Below are 11,799 nucleotides of genomic sequence, written 5' to 3'. Positions count from 1 at the left end.
TACAGCCCTAGAGTTTGACCCCAATGTGCGAGGTGCAGGCAGAGACCTCACAATGTGTGATGCCACACGCTTGCAGTAGCTGTGGTGGGTATCGCTACCTGCTTCTGCTCAGCCCTGCCACCTGCTCTTGGTCTCTTGTGGCAACAGGACAGCTGGGAGGATAGCCCAGCCCACAGAGGTTTGCTCATGTTTTTATGCTGTCTGTTATTTTCTTCCACGCATGTGCCTCAAACATTGCCAAATAGGAGTACCCGGTCCTCAGGAACAGGAAGAACTCCTCTCTTCCCTCGTTTATTACTGTCAACAGAGAGAAAATCTCTAATGTGGAAAAAGAACCCACAACAACAACAAAACAAACAAACAAACAAAAAAACCCCACACCATTTTACTTAGCCTCTGAATCCAGCCCAGACTTGCACTAGGAGTACTGGCAGCAAAGTGTTTCAGGCTGAGACAAGCTGCTGAAATGCTGGGAGTCCTGCAGCGACAGCGTGAAAGTCACGTCCCGAATCTGTCTGTGTCCGGATGGCAAATGCTAATGCTTTTCTGATCCTGAAATCTTTAAGGATTTCTCTTCCTGGCAGGAGATCAGAGTTCTGCTGGGGTTTGTGCCTGACCTGTTAAGAAGATATCTTGGCCCCAGAGGAAGTCCCTTTGGCAGGAGAGTAAAAGGAATAATATGCAGGGTGCCTCTAGGCCCATTGTGGAGTCTCCCTTCCTTCAGGGGAAAAAGGCAGCTAGTGTGATGCACACTTGACAATTTTGCGTGACACTGTGGCATTGCAAGGAGGATTTGGCATTTGCAGCATATGTTTGGCATCCCACTCATCTGGACTCAGCTCACAGAGGCCTGGGTATCATCCAGGCACTTGCACTACAGCAGCATGTTGGCTGGAGACACTTTGTTGGGGCAATTATACACGTAGCTCATGGCTGTCCTGGCCCAAATGTCCATCTAAAGCAGTGAGGAGGCGGGATGGAAAGAAGATTAAGAGGAGAGAGGAGAAGTGACCTGTCAAACCATCAGGAGAAGAAAGGGGTATAATTCAGGTTTCTTGAATGTCTGACTCGCCTCTTTGGCATGAACATGTCTTTCCTGAATTTTGTCATGTTTTCTTTCTTGTAAATGAGGGTTAGTACCAGCATCTCTTTTCTGGGCATTGAGCAGAGATATTTTTTTTTTTTCCTAAGTATGCAAGTTAAAAAATGTGTGCTTTCCGGAAACTCCCTCCACCCAAATTACAGAATTTGTTTGCTTCCATTCAGTTATAGCAGAATTTCCTAACCAGTCAGTACTGACTCAAAGGATAACTCTTGCAGTTGGTGAGCTGCTCTGTAGGGAGCAGCTAACAATTGCCTTTGCTCGAAACACAAGAACTTCACTGAATCGTTGATCTTTTGATCAAAAAGCTGGCAAAACAGCAGCAAGAGATGCACAGAATGACCGTACTGAAAAAGCCTTTCCCCAGAGAAAGGATGTTTATAAGGCAATGCTGTGTCCTTATGGCCATGCCTTCCAGGCTGTCTCCTTGCTATAGCTCTGAAGGACACCGGTCAGCTCACTATACAATTCCACCCCGACCAAAGAGGGGCTTCCCAGGAGCTTTTGGCTCAGATGTAAAGTGCTCAAAGCTGAGCCGGAATGCCTCTTTAGTGCATTTTCCTTTTTGTTTTAGTAGGCAAGGTTCAGCCCGTCTCTCCTCAGCATCAGAACTGATTCAGGCCAGACAGATACAAATCAGATGTGACTTTCAGTGGAATCAGTGCCTTTTCTTTGTCCACTGGCTACAGCCATGCAGATGGAAACTGGGATGTTTTATTGTTCCTCCAGTTGTGCCAATAATTCTCAGAGCACAGTGTCATCTCATTGGCATTTCCATGTGCAATCTCTGCCTGGGGTACAGTCTTTCTCCATCCTTTCCTCCCTCTTACTAACCAGATTGTTTTGAAGTGACTAAAATAGGCTCTGATACTTGCAGTTCCTTGCCAGGAGGCTTTTCAACAGCCCTGCATCGCTTGTAGGCAGAGCATGCCCTAGCATGCAGAGAGCCAGTTGGGCATCACATGTGTGAGCTGCCTCTTGTACCCAGCCCAGGAAAACACTGGCTACAGTACTTGTGATTATAAAAGCAGGGAAGAGGCAGGAGGAGACAAGCAGATCTGCTCTTTACTCCTGGAGTGTCAGATGAATGTGAAGAGTAGCGTGTGCCCTTCCAGAGGTTCAGATGGCTGTACATTTTTTAGGAAAGAAGTCAGGGAACTGGGAGGCCTGCAGAAACCTGTCCTAGTCAGAACCTCTAGGCCAAAGCTGTCAGGTTTCCAAAGTCCCAACTCACTTAAATACAGGACGATGAAAGGACTTTATTTCTCACTGGAGCAGGGTCATGAAGGGCTGAATGAGTGACCCTTACTATGGGTGTTTGTTTCAGGGCTGCGGCAGCTGCCTGGCCTCCTTGTCCTCCTTGTGATGGCAGTGACGTGCAGCCAGCAGCATCCTGGTTTCTGTCAGACCGGTCTGAGCAGGTAGCCTTGGGCCACCACAGGCTACCACCTTGCAGGTAGCCTTGGGCCACCACCTGCAGAGAGATGACCACCAGCTGCTGTGGTGTCATTACAGGCCTGAACGCTGGGGTGGGTGACCGTGATGTCTCCATGTGACACATCCATGGTGGCTGGCGGCACCCTTGGAGTCCATGTGGCACTTAGAGATGACCAAAGACTCCCTAGCTGGGAAGGAGGCTGCAGCTATCATCTCTGCAGCACCACGTGGCTGTTCCCTCCTTGCCTGACCAGCCCAGCATGGCCCCTGCCCCCAGCTAGCAGCCTCTCCTGACATGGGGACGCAGGGACTCTGTGGGGTCCTGGGCCAGCTCAGTCTGTGCCAGGGTGGTCAGGGAACCCATACTGTTTCTTCTGGTGGCTACAGGGGAGGCTGAGACACAGGATCTGAGGCACAGCCTCATACCCAAAGTCTAAGATCCCTGACTACTGGCAGAGCATGTATGATAATTGTTGAGTGATCTCCCTGTCCTTATCTCAACCCTTGAGCCCTTTTCATCGTATTTTCTCCCCCTTTCCCTTTGAAGAGGGGGAGTGAGAGAGTGGCTGTGGTGGAGCTCGGCTGCCCACCTAACACCTCCACGAAGGCTCAGGCCGAGTCCCCGGCATGGGTGTCTGCTAGACTCTCACTGGAGCCCCAGACTCACAGCCAGCCCCACACCAGAGGAGCAGAGAGCACAAGGATGGCCCTGCTCTCAGGGTCCCACAGTCCCACTGCCCCCTTCCCCTCTGCCAGGGCCCTTGCATGGTGTCAGCTCAGGCACTGCCCAGCCAGGCCTCAGGGAGAGACTGCTCCATTTGCTCACTTGTGGGCTGGGGACTCTGTGGGGCCAAAATGATGTTGTGTCCAACCCCAGCACCAGCTCCATGGAGCTGCAGAGAACCAAGAACTTTGATGAAAAAGAGGATATGTCCCTCCTGGGGACACTGGGTTGCTTTTCTTTCCCTGCTCTGGAGGGCCACCTCAGACACATGTGAGCAGCTGCTGTGAGCTGCTTGCTGCCTCTCCCTGCTCTGCACCTCTAGGCTGTATGTGCAGGTATTAACTCCACGCAGCTTTCTCTCTGACGAACACATTTCTAGAGGGCTGTTCTTGGGAGCCATGGCTCAAGGCTCAGCTCCCCACTGCAATGGTCAGGCACAGCTCTCCTGGTCTTGCCCACTGCCCTGCCTTGGCTTCAGCGATGTCTCTGAAGGTGGATCCCACCTCCTAAACCCTCTTCAGCTAGTGCCAACATGCTATCACTGGTAATCTATGAAAAAGCAACATTTTTCATGCCCCTTGTCAGCAGCAGCTTCCTTATGCTTCCTCAGCTACGAAGTGTAGGACATTCAAGAGCTTCTCACTATTCATGCCTCTAACCTCCCTTTTTAACCATTACTTCCAAGGGCTAATGCTTTTTTAAAACAATTACAGAGTAAATCTTAGTCCAAAGATCCTCATTTTGTCCATTTTTCCTTTGTATCTGTGCTGATTTCAGAGACCAGAATGTGGTCCTACCAAAAAACATTTATTTTTCTGAATCTGTTCAGTCTCTTTTAAGTCCTGAGCAACTTTTCACCAGTATCTTTTCAGCTGGGGGCTGCAAAGTCAGTTTCACCTTCACAGGTGAACTTCACTGACCACGCTGCCCAGGCCTCTCACTGCCATCTGCTGTACAGCACTGCGTATGTCCCACAGTTTCTCCATCAAGTGACCAAAGACAGGCTTAAGGGACTTCCTTTTCTTTAGTGCTGGGTCTTTCATTAGCTACAATAAAGCAAAATGTCCATTAGTGTGAGGATATACGCCAGTCCAAATACAGCACGTCAATAGCAACATGCTTAGACTCCAGATAAGAACATGTTGGGGCTTATTGCAGTTTCTCCCAATAGCACATTGCTTTCTGCAGGAAAGGAGAGTTCACAGTGACATTAATTCAGTGTGACTGGCAGTAACAGCAATTGTGGGACGAGAGGTTTGCAGGAGAGCAGAAATGAGATCAAATCCCATGTCACCTATGTAAACCAGGAGTCCTTATGGAAGAATTTGGACACACATATAACACAGCAGGGTTCATTTGCCTCACATCACCATGCTTATTTAACAAGAAGGTTATGCTACTGCCAAAAGTGCTGATGGCTACAAAGGACAGACTTTGTCACCCTGCCTCTGTCCTTAAGGTCCGTAGCTCTGTAGAGGTCAGAACTGTAAGTCTACATGAGTGAAATGATCTGAAAGGAAATCAGCAAGTGGTTCTGCTGCCTCGGGTATTAGCATCAGTTAGGGGAAAATGTCTCCTCTACATTAGAGAAATCCTTCCCCTCAGCACTAATTCAGTGTGCACTCTGTATCAGCAAGAGTGCAACTACAGAAATAAAGGAGAAGATTTTTCCCATCTGTTGGGCCTGGGTGAGAGCAAATCTGGGTATGGGTCCAATTTAGGCCCCCCAGAAAGACATTAACAATGGAGTGAGTTCAGTGCAGGGCCACCGAGATGCTTGAGGGACCAAAGCACAGGATAAACAAGGTAAGGCTGGGAGACCTGGATGTAACAGAGGGCAAAATGCAGAGCAGGGAGTCTGCTGGGGTTAGAACCTATAGACTCATGGGATGAGTGGGTTGTACACTGGAAGTGGCCATGAGACAACGCTGTTTTCTCCTGCAGCTGTCTCCCCTTGAGCAAGCACAGGACTTAGACACCTCAGCTGCAGCCCTGTTTAACTGTTGTGGGGGAATAGCTGTGAGTGGCTGTGCCATAGCTCTCTGCTTCGAGACCTTACCAGTCCCCTGAGAGGCGTGTGTCACCAGCTGCACTGAGCTATAGAGCTTCCCCACTGATCCTGGAGCTTGCCCAGCCAAAGGTGCTACATCCAGAGTTCCTGCTGCCTAAAGTGGTAAGGTTCAGCCCTTCTGGGGAGGGTGTGTGTCTCTGTGGGCTGCTGTGAATGAGCTCTGTCTCCGCACATCCCTCCTCCCAATCTGAACCTCTGTAGGTGCCGGCATGGGTTACGAATGCTGTAGCCTTGTACAGAGCATCGTCAAGGTTACAGCGCCTTGCAGAGCCCCGGGTTGAAAAGCAGAGAAACTGCCCACAGAGGCTGTGGAGTCTCCTTCTCTGGAGATATTCAAAACCCGCCTAGATGCCATGCTATGCAATGTGCTCTAGGTGATCCTGCCTGGCAGGGGGGTTGGACTAGATGATCTTCAGAGGTCCCTTCCAACCTCAACTGTTCGGTTGAGCAGGCAGCGTGCTCAGGTGGCCAAGAAGGCCAATGGCATCCTGGTCTGCAATATTGTGGTCAGTAGGACTAGGGAAGTCTTTGGACTAGGGATTATCCAGGACTAGGGGTCGTTCCCTTGTACGCGGCACTGGTGACACCATACCTTGAATATTGTGTTCAGTTTTGAGCTCCTCACTATGAGAATTATATTGAGTTGCTTGAGCATGTATAGAGAAGAGGGTCTGAAGAAATCGGGATTGTTTAGTCTGGAGAAGAGGTGGCTGAGGGGAGACATCATTGCTCTCCACAGCTATCTGAAAGAAGGTGGGTGTTGTACTCTTTTCTCAGGTGACAAGTGGTAGGATGCAAGGAAATGGCCTCAAGCTGTGCCAAGGGGAAATTTAGATTGGATATTAGGAATAATTTCTTCATGTTGGTTAAGCATTGGATCAGGCTGCACAGGGAAGTGGTGGATTCACCATCCCCGAAAGTATTTAAAAGACATGTGGACATGGCATTTAGGGACATGGTTTAGTGGTAGACTTAGTAGTGTTATGTTGTTGGTTGGACTTGATGATCTTAAGGGTCTTTTCCAACCTAAATGGTTCTACGATTCTATGACTAGCCATCTGAAATGACTGTCTTCAGTCTCAGAGGCACAGGAAAGCCTCCAGATCAGAAACCGCAGGCCTGAAACTGAGCTGACAGAACCCAGGATGCTGTAAGCAGTCCGTGACTCACACAAGGTTTCTCCAGGCAAGGTATATAGCCACCTGTGTGTGCCCACCCTCAGGTCACACAGACTGATAGGGTCACATAAGGCAGGGCACTGACAGCAGAGATAGTCCCTTAGTCCTGAGTGCCCCAAATGGCCTCCTCCTGTTAGGTCTCCTCACAGAGAGCACTGGTCTTTCCGTGTATCTCCTCCCAAGACTTGGACTCCTAAGGAGGATTGCCTGCCAGCATGTGCATAAGGGACATGCTGTTGGACACTTACTGTCCCTAGTTGAGAGGGTAGCAAACAAAGATCAATATATAAACAAATAAAAATATGAATTTCCCTGTCTTTCCTAAAGCTGTGAGGCAGCGATAGGATAAGAGGGAATGGACTCAAATTGCACCAGGAGAGGTTCTGGTTGGAAATTAGGAGAAATTATGAACAGAAAAAAAAAAAAAAGATCTGTAATTTACAGGTGACTCAAACACATCTTGCTGCAGAAGTTGGACATATGCCTGGGCAGCACACATATCTTGCCCTAGGATTTTATGGCTTGTCCCTTTCCCTGATCCCAAGTATTTCTGTCAGCGATTTATCAGGTATGTCCTGGGGAAGCCTGTGGCCATGCTTCAAACCAGCAAGCAGTTAAAGCAGAGGATCCAGTATTGCAACCTATATTATCCTTCCCTCATTGCCTTTTCTCCACAGTGTTGCTGCATTTCATTGTCATCACTACGAAGCAGTAAATACACCAGTGACGTTACGCGAATAACGCAACCTTTGGCTGCTGTGCAGTGTGTGTGGCAAGCCAGCATTCCTTAAGAAAGCAAGTCCTCCTCCCTGCGTCTTGTCTTGTCTCTTACCCTACTTGGCCAACAAAAGGCCTCGTGTGACCTGGCAGACAACTGAATGAGGGAATTGATTACTCTTAAAAAAGACCCAGATCTTTTCCCTTAGCTGCTGTATCCCAGGGAAATACCCATTCACCCAGCTGGCTCGCTAGACAGCTGACAGATGCTGGCACTAGCATGTGGAGGTTGGGCTAAATGCTTTAGGGCTAAATGTGATTCGGTCGGCTTGGGACTTCTGTTTTCCAGCTGGGTATTTTTAAAGCTTCTGTCACAGCCTTGCTAGCTAAAGCATGAGTGATCCCATGTACTTCTTCTGCATAAAGTGAACCACTTCACTGCAGAGCAAAGAGGACAACAAAATGAAACAATGCTGAACTCTTCATTTGGCATGTAGGCAAAAATCCTGGCGGGGCCAAAGTACAAGTTCCTACCCTTTCATTATTGCCTTTGGTTTGGTGTCTATCTATCTCCACTGTTACATCCTCAGGACCCACAAAAAAAAAAATCAAATCGAGTGTCTGTATGTCAGAATTGGCAGATTCTCTGCTAACAGCTGCACAGTGCATCAGCAGAGCAGTGGCGGTGGGAAAAAATCTCAGGAATGTGCTTAAGACTATTTTTCATTGCTTCTTTCAGTGCCCGGAGATCAAACATACTCAGAGTAGCAGAATGGAGCAGAGCCCAGAGCTGTGAGAATGCGCATTCACTGGATTGTTGAGTGGACAAAAAAAAATCAGTGTTCCTGAAAGACTGAGATCATCCCCTCTCCATGTTTTTCTTGTGCATCACTGAGTATCTCTTTGGTTTTCTATTTCGATCCTTTCAACCTTAACAGGACAAGAGAATGAAATATGCACATATGTATGGATTTCCTACTTTTTTTTTTTAAACTATATTTTAAGTTTTGGACCACTTTTCTTCCAACTGTTCATTTGCACTACCTGACAGTAAACCTTCAGTGAGAGAGACTTCTTCTAGATCAGGGAACTAACACATGGTGAAAAGGAGGAAGGAAATCCCTTTCTCACAGCCCAAAGACTGACTGCCAGCAAATTACCAGAAAAGCAACTCTGGCAACATTCTCCTGGCTACTTGATACAGGAACATCTCATCTGCTTGTAAGGTAAAAATCAATTCTTTTCATGATGACTGAAATTGTATACAAGAACCCTGTTCTAGCGCATTATTCCATAAATGTGTCTTCTGGCTCACTGGTGCATTGCAGAGTCTAAAAGCACTGTCAAGAGATGATGTAACTTAATAGAATTAACTGTGAAGAGTAGGCAAATGTTTGTTTCCCTCCTCATCAGCCCAAACACCTGGTTTTCATTTCAGAGTTTAAAATTTTTTTTTTTTTTTTTAAGGGCACCTTAAGGGTATCCTTCTTCCTCTGTGTAGAAATGGAGGAATTCCCAATATTATGCAGCTTTTCCCCCCTTTGGGCTCAACCAGATCATAAAAGAAAAGGTGCTACTAAGAGTTTACAGACCCTTATAGTACAAACTTAGGAAATCTTTACTTTGGCTGATCCAGACAGATGAGTTGCTTTGCTGTCTTCTCCTGTTTGACTCTGACATGAGTATTATCTAGCTCTCAACAGACGACAATACATATAATTGTTTTAAATGTTGATTACAGTTGCAAAGCTACCTAACTTCCAAACACAGAAATTGCCATATTGTCCCGAGAGCTCTTAGATAAACTTAATCACTGAACTGACTTCCCATTCACAATCACATCTTTACCACTTTGTATTTTCTAGCTGTGTTTATGTCTCCTAGCTTAAGCTTAGGGAAGGCAGGCACATTGTAGGGCAAGCATATTGATAAATTTACAGAACACCAACTTCTGCATTTAAAAAATCCCCAGGAGAGCTCTGACTCACATGTAAGTGCAAAGCTGATTTTCCTTTATTCACACAGAGAAAAAAAAAAAAGATATTTGGAACTTTCAAAAGATTATTGGAAGGTAAGACTGTGCATGCGGATAGCTATCACAGAGCAGCCCCAAAGGTTCATAAAGGATCCACTCCTCACTTTTAGAGATGACTTTCAATTACAGATGAAGGGTGAAGGCTCAGTTCAGCTTCCCCTTTAAGGACATCTGCAGCTTCCCGAGTATCCAAAATATCTGAAGCTGGGCATGGAAGATAAGACCAAGGATTTCCAGGAAAGTCAGACCGTTCCAGGGCACAGTTTGAGGCTTGCTGAAATATTCTACCGGACCCATAAGGACACCAGACAATTACAAGACAAGTTTAACATCTCAGTCTGCTCTAGAAAGCATCACAGTAGGATTTTTCAGTACCTTTGCCTCTCTTACTGGTAAACAGGAACAGACTAAAGTAAGTAGGTACAGTTTTAGGTCAACTTTAAACGCTTCTGTATATAACGTCAAGGAAAAAAAAAACAACACATCTGTGTAAATGTTAAAATAAAACAAGTGTACCAGAATCTTACAAAATTTCTCACTGATAGATAAAAAAGCACTTCGAAAAGAGTAATTTTTTCTTAATGTAAAGGTGAGACTCAGTTAGAGGAAAATGACTTTTTCTAAGGTTATTTAATTAAGAATGCTTTAACCAGAAACCTATGCTGCTTCCATAAATGTTTTGTAAATGCAACTTTCAAAAATTGCTATGTGACCAGCACCAAAAGTCATGAAGCTAAGACAGAACTCAATGCAATCGTAACCATGTCAGTGAATGCCACAGATATCTGCCCACTGAATAGAGCTATTACAAAATACTACACTGTAGTCTCTTGCAGCAAACATCCTTGGATTCAATGATCAGGAAAAAAAAAACAAGTTTATTCTGCCAAGTAAAATGAGTTTGACTACGTACCAGGACTGTAATGACACTAATAATACAGATGAAAATAAACAGCTTCTAACAGAATATTTATGTGTACAAACAAAAGTTATTAATAGACTTCTGCTACACCTCTACCAAGAACGTAAAATAAAATGAGATTTGAAAGAAAAAAAATGCTGCCACCTAGTGAGCAATATTAAAACCCACAAGTTCATGCCTTTCATTCTGACTAGTCTCCCATGGGATTCAGACTGTGGTTCTCGCCCTTCAACTCTTGTTCATCGTCCAGTGCAACCCAGGACAAACACAATCACTGTTTAGCAGTACAGGCTAACAAAATACTGGTAATGAAAGGGAAAAGAGATGTCCTTGTTGGGTGACCGCTAATGGCCAGCACATTTGGATATATGTTTTCCAGCAGACAAGTTTTCAACTGCTAGCAATATTGTTTTGAGCCTTAAATGTTTCATTGAAAACATCGTGGGTTTGATGCATTTTTATCACACCCAAGCGAACCTCAGGACATCAGTCCTGAAAGAATCTGCTAGGAATTCAAGGAGAGACGCTTTCCATCTTGTTCAAATAAGTGTTGTACAGTTTCTGGCTGAGAAAACCTGCAAACCCACAAAATAGTGCCTGAAGAAAAGTGTCTGAATGTTTCCAAACCCACCACAACTAAGTTGGGAGCTGCAATCTAGCTCTTCCTGAAAACACACCCACATTGTGTGCTGGGTAACAGTGCATGAAGCCTAGTGAACATTTTGGTTACACATTTCCTGAACATTTTTTTTTAGGGGGAAGGGATTGGAGGGCAGTTGAGGGTATTTCCACAGGAGGAAGAGTCAGGAATTTAATCAATAAAGAAAGCCCTTGTTTTAGATCATTGAGGAACAATACCATTCATATCCATCTGACATTTCTCTGGAGTCAGGCATGTTCCTTCATGGTCTACTTCCATCAGGCTTTGAATCAGATCTCTGATCTGAGGAAAAAAAATCAAGAAACTGAAATATTTGATTGAAATATTTTATTTTAATGTGCAGAATATGAAAAACAGATGTCAGGGGCAGATTTGGTGAGTTCACATACTCTTGCACTGCTGAATTATCTCTTTTAATGCAGAAAAATAGGAAGATTTAAAAGCACCTCTAAGGTTTTATCTTTAAGCGTTCCTATGCTGGAAGCAGTGCTCTAATGTAATTATAACTGTCAGCCTAACATGCTATTTTTTGTTTGGATTTCTTTTGTTTAGTGGTGTTTGTTTATGTCTGAGTTTTGCAAAAAAAATGCAATGCTATACACACTTTCTTCAAATACTGAAGGGACATTTCTACAGCTAAGAAGACTGGAGCTGTTAAAGTTCCTTTGCAAGCACAGTTATTTATCAAATAACCATCATGCCATGAGTGAAATCACTCTGTCAGCGATTGTTCTTTGCACTGATGGAATGAAGACAGGCATGTGCTGTAATGTAAGGCTGAGTCTGGCCCTTTGAAAGGAATGCAGGACAATAGCATTGCTGTTTTCAAAGCACAAGTCACCAGGCTGTGACCCCTCACCAGGCAGGAGGCACACCGTGCACCTCTGCCCAGGGAGGCCTGACAAAGGCCTTGGCTGGAGGCAGGACGAGAGCAGGCCTTGACCAGAGGTAG

At 45.6% G+C, this 11,799-nt stretch overlaps 1 long non-coding RNA gene across 4 annotated transcripts in view; it reads left to right on the top strand.

Annotated features, from left to right (window-relative positions):
* Window positions 1-7,492: 7,492 nt before the first annotated feature.
* LOC118253708 (uncharacterized) overlaps window positions 7,493-11,799 on the top strand; it is a 37,609-nt gene continuing 33,302 nt past the window's right edge. For all 4 annotated transcript variants that reach the window (XR_007708183.1, XR_004780663.2, XR_004780560.2 and 1 more), the window contains exon 1: window positions 7,493-8,455. This is a non-coding gene — a long non-coding RNA (uncharacterized LOC118253708). The remainder of the gene's footprint in view (window positions 8,456-11,799) is intronic.

Source organism: Cygnus atratus, chromosome 4 (assembly GCF_013377495.2).
Source record: "Cygnus atratus isolate AKBS03 ecotype Queensland, Australia chromosome 4, CAtr_DNAZoo_HiC_assembly, whole genome shotgun sequence".
NCBI lineage: Eukaryota > Metazoa > Chordata > Aves > Anseriformes > Anatidae > Cygnus > Cygnus atratus.
Note: the sequence above shows the minus strand (reverse complement) of the source record. Positions and strands in the feature narration are given on the sequence as shown.